At 50.8% G+C, this 10,754-nt stretch overlaps 1 protein-coding gene across 4 annotated transcripts in view; it reads left to right on the top strand.

Annotated features, from left to right (window-relative positions):
* The window catches only part of LOC147905313 (uncharacterized), a 109,602-nt gene that overhangs the window by 81,178 nt on the left and 17,670 nt on the right, over positions 1–10,754 (top strand). The window lies entirely within an intron of this gene.

The raw sequence follows: 10,754 nt of genomic DNA, 5'->3' as shown, positions 1-10,754 counted from the left end.
CGGGGCTCTGGGTCTAGGAACCACTCCAAATCTGATCCCTGCACCAAAAGACCTACAACCCTGATAGGCTGAAAAGCAGACTCAAGCAAGAGGCCCTCTGTGGACCTGAGCAATCTGCCACCATCTTGCATACTAAAAACTAAAGCATCCTCCTGTGCATCTCGAAAGGCCAAAACGTGAAGCGGAACACCGCCTCTCATAAAAGTACCTGCCCAAGTGGAGCTAGTGAGTGGCATATCATCTGTGTCTATCCGAACCTCTGGAAGGGCTGCCTCAATCTGCAAGATCCTCCTTGCACTCCCTCTGAGATGTCATGTCAACCAAATCACGAGTGAGGCACCCAATGGTCTGCCATGATCATCTAAATTACTGTCATTCCACATGATGGGTTGCCTATCAATCTCTTCACGAGAGGAAGGAGGAATCCTCTGAAGAGTGCTCTTGAAACTGGCCCAAGCTTTCAGAATGGCAACCATGAGAGGGGACGAAGGTGATCTGAGGTGTGCTGTGGTGAAGATCCACCTAATGCTGCTCATCCAATCTCCTCCTGAAGAAGGTGTGCACCTTTGTATGTTGCTAATAAGAAAGTCCTTCCACGGTTCTTGCCCAAGTCCCCGCACCACCATCTTGCATAGTAAAGCCCTGCACTGTAAATCTGGATCAATAATATTGAGACCCCCTTCATGTGTAGGGAGGATGAGGGTCTCCCAAGCCACCTTGGCTAAGGCATCTGCTGTGCCATCAAGCCCACTCCAAAGAAAGTTTCTGATCGGTCTCCTGAGCTGAATGATGCAGTCCCTAGAACGGCACCAGCATGAACAAACAAACCAGGCCGTGGCCAAGAGGACCTGGTTGACCACCACAACTCTAGAGGCAAGATCCAGCTTGGCTGAGCTCCAGAAAAGGAGCTTCCTCCTGATGCTCTCCAACACGGGAGCAAACTGCTGCATGGAAGAAATATCCATGCCGGCCTGGCAGCCCAAATACCTGACAAGCACACCCCTCTGAACCCAAGTGAATCCTATGTCAAGCCCCCAAACTGGAGTGTCCTCATCACTGATCCAAAAGCCATTGGATTTATGCCAATTTATGTGCGCCCCTGCCGCCAAGCAAAATAAATCCAATGCTTTCCTGAAAGAAGCGAGCGTCTGTGGAGTGGCATCCAAGTAAACTGCTGTGTCATCTGCCAACTCACTTTCAAGTAGCTCCTCTTCCCTTCTGATGGGAAGTTTCAGCCCAAAGATGTCAGCTTGAGGTCTAACATAGATACTCATAGCTTCGGCCATGAACAAAAAAAGGAAAGGAGCAAGGGGACATCCTTGACGGACTGATCTCGAAATCTGAAATCTCTCACCCCTTACCCCACCAATAAGTACCTGGCTGTGGGCTGATCTGTACAAAGAGGAAACACCTCTGATCCAAGCATCAGTAAAGCCAAAATGTAGAAGGGTGTCCTCCAAAAAACCCCAATCTACTCTGTCATAAGCTTTCTCAAAATCTAAAAGTAGAATGGCTAGATTCTGGCCACTCTGCATGGCCTACTCTGAAGCTTCCCAGAAAGAGAAAATGTTATAAAAAATGCTTCTGCCATGCACAAATCCCGTCTGAGTATCATGAATAAGATCAGGGAGAAGGGGTTGCAATCGGAGGCTGATTGCCTTGGCCAGAATCTTGTAACAAGTCCCCAGAAGTGTGATAGGCCTCCACTGGGACACTAAATTTCTGCAACCTCCTTTCGGGATAAGGTGGATGAGACCCTCTGTAAGCGACGCAGGCATCTCACTAGAGTCCCAAATGGCATGCAGGGCTGAAGTAATGTAGTCTCCAATCATATCCCCCCTTTGTGTTGGTGAAAGGTGCATCGAGCAAAACATGCATTTCCGGACTCACCAACAAAGGGATGCTCTGCCAAATAGCCTGCCTAGCAACCTCTCTATCCTGTGTCTCAGGATCAGCAGTAAGAAGGGTGGAATAAAAATCTGAAGCTATGCGTAAGACATCATCAGGCTGTGTGTGTAAAACCCCATGTGAGTCAATAAGCTGGGATACACTCTTTCTACTATGTCTAGGGCCAAGAGTAGAGAAAAAAGTGTTTATTGACTCTACCACCCATCTGAATCCAGAAGGACTCCCGTGCATGAAAGGCATACTCTGCTCTTTGATCAAGCAATATCTACTGATGAGCCCTTGCTGCAGCAAGGCGCTCCTGAATCCAAGCATCCGAAGGCCGTTTCTGCTCTTCCCTCTGCAAAGTTGCCCATTGCTGGCGAACACCAATCTCACATCTGAGAATATCTCGTCTTTTGATACAAGCAAGTGAGAGGTAGAAGTCGCTAATACCAGAAAGGGCAGCAGCTACATGTGATGGATATGGCTGCCCACCTTGCACATGAGAAACCCATATCTGCAGGGCTGCCTTTGTGAGGTCCTCCTCTGTGTACAAGGCATCTGGAATCCTGATGCTGGCAGACCGGCCTCTGAAGTGAGGCTCTGAGATAGCCAGCACAACAGGAAAGTGGTGTGAAGTGAAAACCCCAGCAGCAATGCATACCGATCCACCTCTGTCTAGTGCCCAATCATCTACATAGAATCTGTCAATGCGTGCATGAATAGGCATCTGTTGCCTCCTGTTCGACCAAGAGAACAGGAGGGACTGTGGCTGAATAAGAAAGGCATCGTCCAACCAAGTATCTCTGCCACAGAAGTGAAAAAGGAAGGCATCCCAAGTTGCTCTCTCCAAAGAGTGAAGTCCTCCTTCTCTGCCCCCTTTTTTGTCTGACGGTAACTGAACCCATGAATCCGCAATGGGGGCCCAGGAGAGCAAATCCTTCTACATAAGGACATGTTCCCCTCTAGTGTTGGAGGCATACAGGTTAAGGAAACCAACCTTACGCCCTCCAACCAAAAGAATAATCCATTGAGCTACACCTGGATGAAGTTGATCCCGGACCAACTGTCTACGGCGGCGATGTGGGATGCCACCTAGGCCCTGTATGTTCCAACTAATAATCCTCATCGACGGGAGGATGTAGAGTGGAACACCTTACCCGACCTAGTGGCGGAAACAAACCTCTCAAACCTCTCAATAGGGGAAGACCTCTTGCTCCGAGGACTGAGGAATGGAACCAAGTGGCGGAAAATCATCAACAGGGGAAAGAACCCTGCCACTTGAAGAGGAAGCCCTGTCAACAGGAAACCCAGTCACTGGCTCACCAAAAGTAGCGGGCACAAACTTCTCCTCTGGGAAATCTGAATCATCTGCCAGGGCTGAAAATGAGTTCCTGTGAAGCAAGCCAGACACCGAAGTGCGAAGGATCCCGTCTAAGGGAAGAGGATCAATAGTGTAAACCATTCCCTTCCCCCTATCCAAGGGAAGAAGTGAGGACTGCTCTCGATCCTGTGTCTGCCTAGCAGCAGAGACCTCTACTGCCTCAAGGAGTGTCTGGCACCACTGGTTCTAGGGAAGAAGCTATAACCGAGGAGGAGGTCGAAGCTTCAGTGTCTTGGACTGTGTGAGGTGAGACTGGAGAGACAGCTCGAGGTGAAGCAGAGTCCACTAGTATACCCTCGTGAACTGAAGGAGGGATCTGCACACGAGCCGGAATCCACTGGAATGCGTCGCGTGCCCCTGAGGTAGGTGGAGGTCGAGGAGTAGGTGATGGACCTGTACCACCCCCCTGTCGAGGCCGAGGAGCAGGTGCTGGACTTGTACCCACCACCATCCTGAGGAGGACCGCCATGCGGAGGTCGAGGAGCAGGTGTTGGACCTGTACCACCCCTTTGTTGAGGCCGAGGAGCAAGTGCTGGACTTGTACCACCCCCCTGTCGAGGCCATGGGGCGGTAGCTGTACCAAAGGGCTTCTTGGGCCTTTTCTTCTTCGTGGGGCAATCCTTGGCAAAGTGTCCAATGGTCCTACATATCCTGCATTGGTCCTGTTTGCCTGAAATCTCTACTCTCTGGCGAAAAAAGGAACCATCCGGGCGTTGGATCATAACATGGTCCACCTTGAGGTTAGGATCCTTACAAAGGACCCTAACTCTAGGTACCCCATCAGCCTTGGTTGCCTCTGCTGTAGTCAATGGCAACCCAGGGAGGGGTGGGATCTCAGCAACCGCGCCAAAATGCTCCCCAATAACAGAAAGAAGTCGATGGTAAACTTGGGGAAGCTCGGGAAATCTGATGAAGAGCGAAAAGATTTCCTTATCTGCCTCCACTGGGTCAAAACTAATATCAAAGGCGTCAAAGAAGATCTTCCTGTGTCCCAGGTGTAAAAACTCAGCTTTGAGCACAGTGCTCGCAGCCTCTGGAGTGTCAAAAACAACCTGGAAAAAACCTCGTCCCAGAAGACGAACATCTACCAATCGTGGAGTGAGGTCTGGGGGGAGAGCCGCAAGCATCCAGTCTCTGGCTTGGGATTTGGAGGGGTGAGATCCAAAGATGCGTGCTAGCAACATGGTAGAGCATTCAATCTCTACATCCTTCTTGAGCTGCTGCAACTCGTTTGTAGAAAAAGTAATAGTTTTCACGGCTGGTGGAGGTGGAGTAGGATTGGTTGACGGAATATCCATCGCCAATCGAGGTGAGAAGGATGACTCTGACAAATTTGGGGGCTCCTTCCACTCCAAAAAATGCTGTGGGAGGAGGAGAAAGGAAAAAGGCGGGGGTAGGCGGGTAGAGAACATGGATAGGAGGTGAGGAGGGAGCGGGGGTAGGGGGCGAGGAGGGGAGGGGCAGAGGGGAGAGGTTGAGAGGCTGAAGGGGAGGGGGTAGGTTGAGAGGGAGGGAGTGCATAGCTAGGGAGAGGAGAGGGAGAGGAAGGAGGGGCAGGGAGGGGGCGGGCGGTGAGGCAAGGAGAGGGCGGGCTGAGAGGAGAGGGAGAGAAGGGAGAGGAGAGGGAGGGAGGGGGCGGCGGCGCAGGTTGAGAGGGAGAGGAGAGGGAGAGGAAGGAGAGGCAGGGAGGGGGCGGTCTGAGACGAAGGGAGGGGGCGGCGTAGGCTGAGAGGGAGAGGAGAGGGAGAGGAAGGAGAGGCAGGGAGGGGGCGGGCTGAGAGGCAGGGAGGGGGCGGGCTGAGAGGAAGGGAGGGGGCGGCGCAAGCTGAGAGGGAGAGGAGGAGAAAGAAAGAAAGAAAGTGTATTATTGTCCACTAGAGGCCAAAATGGGCCCATGGGACATCAAGAACTCTGCATACAAGAACTCTGAGAGGGAGAGGAGGGAGAGGAGAGGGAGGGAGGGGGCGGCGGCGCAGGCTGAGAGGAAGGGAAGGGGGCGGGCTGAGAGGGAGAGGAGGAGAAGGGAGGGAGGGGCTGAGGGAGGGGGAGGGGGAAGGACTGAGGGCAAGGGAGAGAGGGAGGGAGGGGCTGAGGGAGAGGGGGCAGCAAGGGAGCGGGGAGGAGCAGCAGCTTAGGTCGAAGCAATCAGTTTTGGTTTGTAAACTCATATTTGCTTTCCATACTAGGAAGTTGTAACTTCAATCCATACGTCAAATTTTCAGGTAAATGTGGATGTGTGCAAGCTATCGGTAGATAAGCTTAAAAGAGTTACTAGAGAGCGCGATCTAGAGCAAGACCAGATTTTCAGGGACCTCTACTTGGAGCTGGAGGAGATAGATCGACGAGTGTCATGCACTCGCATTGGGAGAAGGATAACCACTCCAGTTGGTGGCACTCGTGGTAGCAGAGCATCCATAGCTCGTATCAGGACATCCGTGCCATCAACTCCCTGAACCTATGTGAGGCGCGGCTCCGGGAGCATATCAACCACATCCATTGCTGAGGACACTCCTGTGGCTAGAGAGCCGGAGTATGATGAGGAGGGCAATGTTCTTAGTGAGGGTGACTATGGTGAGGGGTCTCATGGATCTTCATCATCCTCTAGTGAGAGTGATCATAGTCTTGGATTTGATAGTGATGGGAGTACTTAGAGGCTAGGACCTAGGGCCTAGGCCTAGGCTCTTGCTTGTAGTAGTAAAGCTTTTTGTAAAACTTTTTCCATCTATATTAGACCTTGGTCCCCCTTTTTATACTCACTACTTTATGTCACGAATCATGATATATCTTCGGTCCTTTCAAGTTTTGCAAATTGCACCTATGCAACATGTAGATTCTAGAATGTTTGTGTTTCAACTTTCAAGAATCAAGTCATGGACATGTTTGTGTTTCAACTTACTCTAAAACTCTAAAATATCTCTCTTATTTTTTGTATCGAACTTACCATTGGACGTACACCTACCGCATGGAGGGGCCATTAGTATGCATGGTCCACCATGGTCTCAAGCGGCAATTTGATAAATCTTGTTGCCAAACCACATAATGGCTCCTCTTGTGTGAAGCTCAGCTGGAAATTCACCTCCGTCCCATGGGCGTACCAAAGGTCCAGTCCTTGTGCTCCCATCCACTCATCCATCATGCATTCTATATGGTTTTCCATAATAGCTCTGGTCTTGCGTCAAGCCTCGTCCAGGAGACCGAGACGCACAACACTCCTTGACGGATGCGAGCTTCCCATCATCGGCTATGCACCAGCCAGGGCGACATGACATACAGATGATTCCGCTCCGCTCCAGTCTTTTTTTCTTTTCATTGTCACACCCAGATGTATTTGACTATGTATGATCAGACTTAGGATTCAGCACGGGTGATGATGCTCGTTTTAGTAGCTCCACCCTTACTGTGATTTGTATTAGGTTTTCTTTCAGTCTCATAGACCCATCGGTCTTTCGAAGACTCTAATAAAATTTCTTTCTTTCTTTCTTTTTGGGGTTCACTTCTCCAACCCTGTGGAGGCAAACTGGAAGCTCCAAACAGGGTGTGTCTGAGAGCCCACTGCACTGATCAAATCCCCCTGCCGTGGCTGCAGGATCATAAGCGTTACCTCCAGCAGTAGAGGATAGGAGTTCGGGATCTCCAAGTAGTTCCAAGGTCCCAGCCTCCAGAAGTCCCGCGGTAACGGATGCCCAGGCTGGAGGTGGGAGGCGGCTGACCTAGAGGACGATCCCCGTCCCTCTGCCTCCCTCCTTGGATGGGCTTGATGCTGCGGTGAGGGAGCAGAAGGGAACGTCTTATCCTTGCTTGCTGGCAGGGGTGTCGAAGCCTGGGAGGAGAGGGAGGCTGAGGAAACTATTGCGGAGGTGGAGAGGAGGGCTACGGGGGCAGGAGGCGACGAGGGGACGGAGGGAACGGGGCGGGTGATTAGAGTGATCATAGAGGAGGGGGGACGGGTGGGGGAGGAGGGAGCCCGGGGGGGGGGGGGTGGAAGGGAAAGGGGGGAGGGATCTAGAGGGGGAGGGGGAGGGGAAGGGGGGTTTCCATTTTTCGAGCAAAAACCCTCGAGCGACGAGCGGACAAAAGGTGGGAGGGGTCAAAATATATAGGCTCAAGTCAATTTTGGGGAGCAAAAAATTCCAAATTATTTCAAGGAATATGTAAGTAAATATGAAACATTGATAAATAGATATACATATAAATATACCTTTATATAATATACATATATAATGTCCAAGTGGTGACTTATTTTATGACTTTCAAAAATCCTTTCTTTTCCTTTCACCATTGCTTGGATCATGAAATTTTGAGCAAATATCCTCTTTACGGTTCCTCGGGATGACCTAAGAAAAATAAATAGTACCTTTTTAATAGACCCTCTAAGTGCATTTTTCCAGAGGAATATGGTTTGAAGAGCTTGCCCCAACCCTATTCTGCCGGCGAAATACCCTTGGAGAGCCTACGCAGAAGGAGTCATAACTTCTGCTCCTTAGCTCAGATTGAGGAGCTGTAAAAAGAAAAAATGTTCAAAATTAATTATCTATGCAATGGTAAGCTTATAATTATACTTTTTATAGTTATAAAAAAATTTAAAATTTCAAGATGTATATGAACCAAGGTCAAGGCCCCTTTAAATTATAATCAAATCTCTCCAACCGAAATCAAAATAACTTGGTTGACCGAAGTCAACTCTCCTTGGCCAAAGCCAAATCTCGTTGATCGAAGTCAACACTCTCTGACCGTAGTCAACTTTGTGGTTCTTTGGTTAACCGCAATTAACCCTCTTGGTGTGAGCCAAGTGTCACTAACCAAGGTTAGGCTTACTTAACCAAGGTTAAGTGACACAAAAGGACACACTAAGTTTCCCTTGGGAGCTCGGAGCTGCTCGGTGAGCTCGCCCCCTGCCCACGGCGGCCTGCTACCCCGCTACCTGCTGCTCGCTGCCCTTGGCTGCCCCGCTACCCTCTGCTCCTCCTCGCCTCCCTTCCACCTCACCCTCCCCTCCGCTCCGCCCTGCCTCCTCCTCCTCCTCGCTCTCCCGCCGCCCTTGCTGCTCCTCCGTCCCCGCTCCTCCCCTCCCGCCTCCCCGCTTCTACCCCGCCTACTTTGCATCTCCCGCTGTTTCTTGCCTCTCCCGCTCGAGCACCTCCCCCCACCATTCCGCCTCCCCCCTCCGTCCTTCTCCGCTTCCCCCCTCCCTCTTCCGCCTCTTCGTCCCCTCGCAGGCGCTACCCCTTCCACTCCCCCACTTCATCCTCCTCTTCTCCTCTCCCTCCTCTCTCCTTCCCGTTCTCCCTTCTACCTCCCCTCCCACCTTCTCCACCTCTCTCCTCCGCCTCTTCGCCTCGCCTCTGCCTCCCTCCTCGGACGCTCTTCTTCCTTTTCCTTTTCTCTCCTCTTCCTCCCTGCAACAGGAGCATTTGTGCTTGTTCAGGTCAGAGAAAATCTTGGTGGTGACCCTTGGTCTGGCCAAAGGGGCTCTATGGCAGTACCCTCGACTCCCACAGCCGTTAAGTTCTTCTTTCCCCAGCAAACAAGCAACAGATACAGCAGGCAGTTCAGTCCCTCCAAGACAAGGCACTCGTGGGCAAAATTGTGGGGCTCACGCCTACATGGAGACAGGTGCGAGAGTGAATACAGGTGAGCTTGGCATTAGAGGGCGACCACATTCAGAGGTCACCATCTATGGAAGAAGCGTTTTCCTCATCCAGCTGAGCTCCCCCGACACTGCCTCGACACTCATGGAGCAGAGCCCCATCCTCCTTGGCTCGCACCTAGTTCATCTCTTTCCCTAGTATCATGGGTTTACAGTGGAGGACATGGACACGACACATCATCTTTTCCATTTTCCGGTTACGCTCCGCTTCCCAAGGCTCCCCAAGGAGTATCGAGCCATTCTCCCCTCCATTGGTCGAGCATTTGACACTGTGCTCGAGTCCTCGCCAGAGTCGGCCACCTCAGTTGTAGCAGATGATGGAGTCCCCAGAATCAGACTGGTGGTTGAAAGCCCAGAGTCCCTCCAAGGGAGGCACACTTCACTAGCATGTGGAGATTTCTGGGCTGCCAGGCCAGTGTCTTCGGTGCAGACAGATGGGTCACATCGCCAGAGATTGCCCCCGAGCCGCGAGCGCCTCCTCCCCCGCAGAGTAGGCAGAGCCAACAGACCAAAGTCCCACAGCCCCTCAGACAAGAGCAGCAAGAGTCTCAGACCCCCTGGGTGACCCCTTCAGAAGGGAACTGGACCCAAGTTAAAAACAAAAAGAAACCAAGCAAGCAGGCTCGCAAGTGCCACAGGCAGAGGGCCAAACGTAGAGAGAGAGAGAGAGAGACAAGTTGGTCTGAAAGGCACCTGAGAAGGAGCAGCAGCAGCAACAGGAGCCCTTGAGTGGGGATTCACCCCTCTCAACAGAAAGGGCCACTGCCCAACCAGATGTTCCTCACGTAGCAGAGGTTCAAAGTCCGCATCCACCCTCGCACCATCACCGAACCCCAGGAGTTCTTGATGTGGCATTAGCGGACGATAGTCACCGAACCTGAGGAGGAGCGGATCAAGAGCCTAGGCGAGCCTGAGCAACAGAAGAAGCCTAGGATTGCCCCCTTCCCCTCGGATGTGCACAGTTTCCGAGCAAAAACCTACGAGCAGAAAAGTCCAAGCGATAGTTTTTGACACCAACCATGCTTGTATATTTCTCAAAGAAATATACAATTCTTTCTTAATTTCTCATTTATGGAACCATATACTTACTTATTTTTCATTATAACCATCATTTTAGAGAACATCATCTATATATGATCCTTTAATTACAATCAAAGAGGGTTCACCTTTGCATGTGGTTGCTTGGTGGGGACGCCCACAGGGACTAGGATTAGTCTAAAGTTCATTTACACATGCAAAGTGTTAACCAATTAATGGGTGCTATGGCTATGCACATTTAATTAATTGTTGCAGGTACCAAGAGGGGTTGAAAACCCAAGTGCTATGGAACTTAGCAAGCAACCAAGAGGTGTTCGCGTGACCAAGTGCTACGAAGGCTCCAAAATTTTCCTTGTGAGGCATGTAACTAAGAATTAGGCTAGAATTTAGACTCTTGGCACGTGCCAAGAGTGAAGAGCCTTTTGCCTCCTTGTAATCTGAATTTTCATACACTTTTAACAGCAACCTGTGGGCTGAATTTTGTATTCAGATTTTCTCAATCAATAAAGAACTTCGGGGGGGTCCAGCCTGGCTGTTGTCCTAGGCCCTAATGTGTCTAAGAGAGAGATGAGAGAGGGAGAGATTGAGTTGCATGTACAAATCGATTGTCAAGTGGTGTTGAGCAGTGGTGTTGAGCGCTGAATGTTTTGCAAATTTATAAACTAAGCCTCCCCTTAGTGTACGAAAGGTACCACGTGTCCTAACTGTCCAACGATGAGGACACATGACCATAGGTTAACTTGACCTCCATAACACTAGCCCAATTATGTCCAAAAGAAATGGAATGTAGTATTGGGG

This window comes from Dipteris shenzhenensis, chromosome 1 (genome assembly GCF_047967505.1).
Source record: "Dipteris shenzhenensis isolate YYH24624 ecotype China chromosome 1, Dip_SZ_1.0, whole genome shotgun sequence".
NCBI classification, from domain to species: Eukaryota; Viridiplantae; Streptophyta; class Polypodiopsida; order Gleicheniales; family Dipteridaceae; genus Dipteris; species Dipteris shenzhenensis.
Note: the sequence above shows the minus strand (reverse complement) of the source record. Positions and strands in the feature narration are given on the sequence as shown.